The 2,529-nt window shown below is 42.8% G+C and overlaps 1 long non-coding RNA gene across 1 annotated transcript; it reads right to left on the bottom strand.

The window, feature by feature from the left end:
- Positions 1 to 507: 507 nt before the first annotated feature.
- LOC140620021 (uncharacterized) lies at positions 508 to 1,746 on the bottom strand. The gene is made up of 2 exons (XR_012019771.1): positions 1,253 to 1,746; positions 508 to 832 (listed from the first exon to the last, which is right to left on the bottom strand). It is a non-coding gene; the product is annotated as an uncharacterized lncRNA (long non-coding RNA).
- Between the last annotated feature and the right edge of the window lie 783 nt (positions 1,747 to 2,529).

Genomic DNA, 2,529 nt, shown 5'->3' with positions numbered 1-2,529 from the left:
GTGAGATTTTTGTGGGTAAGAATCCATCATACTATTAGGGCACAAAATATAAATTAGGGAGTAGAACGCATTATTTGAGAGATAGAAGAGGAAATGTCAAGGAAGTTGGGCTGGTGGTGCCGCCTCCCACTGTGGTAGGTGTCTGGCTGCCCCCTTCCCTTGGACCTCTGCCTCCCCAGACCCGGAGAAGACCAGATAGTTCTTAGAGGTGCACCTGCTCTGACTGAGTGGTTCTGGCTTTTCTCTTTAGTAACTCTCTTCTGAATGGTGGCTTTTGCAATGGCTGCTGGAGACGCAAACTTTTTGGAATATGGCATTGGTTGTTCCCTGCTGCTGCCAGGCCCCCGTGGGACACAAGGCTGGTCGGTGTGCCAGGGAGGTGCCCTGCTCCTCCCCCTTCAAGATGCGAAAGCTCCTTAGAGTCATTTGACAAGCCTCCCTCCCTCACTTAGAAACTGTGAACCGGGTTGCCTGTTTGCTTTATAAAATTCATATGTTCTTTTAAAGTCCTTTTTAGGTGAGCATTTTCCTCACTGGTTTTTATGATAATACTAGTATACTAGGAACATATAGGCAAGTTCACTTTAAAAAAAAAGACAATCTTTTACAAATGGTTCTACTTTTTTCTCTGCCTATTCGGTGTCAAGAAGACAAGTGGCTCGTAGGTGTGGGGTCTGTGTAGGAAGTCTCCTACATGGCCACACTGGGAATGTTTATTGTAGAAAGGGAACTTTTGCCCTGTGAAGTCACCTCCTCCGAGTCACCAGTAGCTTTCTGATATTCTATCACAGGAAATTCCTGGTGGCCCACAAAAGCAGTCTTCTGAGCACAGCTGCAGAGAGAGAGAAAATAATTGCTGAATTTGACAGTAAGGTCTGGGGACCCATGTTCAAGGGTGGCCCAGCACCTGGGCTCTGTGAAATGCACACTGGAGGCTCTTTGAACAATGTCAAAATAATCCAAGGAACAAAGGTCAACTGGCCTTTCATTGTAATGCACTTAATGCAGAGAAAAAGGTACTGGAGGATGTCTTTTGTATCCTAACAAGGTAGTGGGGGAATTGTATTTAGGTTTGCTTTCTTTGAAACTGTAGTAACTGGTCCCCACCCTTACCTAACACTTGATGTTAATTATCAAAACCTTAGGTTGAAAATTTGGATAAAACAGTGACATATTTGAAGCATCAGATTTTGTACCAAAAACTATTTTATGTCAGTGATTTTGACTCAGAACATTAGATTGCCCTACATACTTTACAGATATTTCTCCATCAGCCTCAATTCACCACATGACATGAGCCAAATCCCTTAATTCTCTGGGCCTTAGTTGTCTTATCTGTAACTAAAGGAGTGTCATGAATCTCTAAGTCTCTTCCAAAATTAAGATCCTATGATCTAAGCCTTCCTAGGTCTCTTGTTACAGGAGGAGCAGCTAGTCTCTGCTGTGCTGACAGGGTGCAGAGCCTGAACCATGTTTCTCTGGGTCATGCCCAGGATTTGAGAATGTTACAGTGCAAGTGTTCTTTTCCTGGAATATCTGTGGCTCCAACTGTGACATGAGAATTAGAAGGAGCAACACAAGCCTGAAAGAACAGTACAGATTGAATTAGAAGTTGACTTCCCTAGGGGTAACTGGGTGGCTCAGTTGATTGAGCACCTGACTCTTGATTTTGGCTTAGATCTTGATTTCAGAGTCCTGGGAGAGAGCCCACATTGGGCTCCACGCTCAGAACAGAGTCAGCTTGAGATTCTCTCTCTCCCCCTCTAGCTCTGCCCCTCCCCCCTGCTTGTGCTTTCTCTAAATAAATAAATAAATAAATAAATAAATAAGTCTTTAAAAAAAAGAAAAAAAGAAATTGACTTCCCTAAAATAATTCTGAGCCTTTGTTTGAAGTTGATTCTGGGCTCTTTGAAGACCACTTCTATAACTATTTTTTCGGGAGTCCCATGGAACAGATGTAGGCTTTGCATTAAATCTTTAATGTTCTCTACCAATACGTTTCGAGTGCCTTCAATGTGCCAAATAGCTTGCTTGAGATGGTCCATCTTGATGGCAAAAATCTCATTTGATGTTTTTGCCCTGCTGCGGTAGGATTGACCTGAAGAACACTTAAATGTCTTCATTATTCTCTCTGTGGTAAGATAGAAGGCCAAAGAGTGCCATAAATTCATAGGAGCCAAGGCATTGATGAAATTGGGAAGGAGCCATTCAATAGTCTTTGTGGCCTTCTGTTGGCAGTTGGCATTTTCTAGCCATACAACTGGTGGCTGCTACACACCTCCCACCAGCCACAACAATTCATGGAAATTAATAAATGCATTTATTGGGAGAGGTCATGGGTAAAACAGGAAAATCAGTCCCCCAGCTTCCCAGACAAATACTCTGGGATCGAGTTTCAATAGAAACCAGCAGCCTCCTTCACAGCACTGAGTATTTATAGCAAACAGAAGTGGTTCAAGTTCTTAGGTAGTTCAGCAAGGTTAAGTATGGTTCTTGTATTTGTTTAGTTAACAAATGTGTTTGAAGGAG

This window comes from Canis lupus, chromosome 28 (assembly GCF_048164855.1).
Source record: "Canis lupus baileyi chromosome 28, mCanLup2.hap1, whole genome shotgun sequence".
Lineage (NCBI taxonomy): Eukaryota > Metazoa > Chordata > Mammalia > Carnivora > Canidae > Canis > Canis lupus.
Note: the sequence above shows the minus strand (reverse complement) of the source record. Positions and strands in the feature narration are given on the sequence as shown.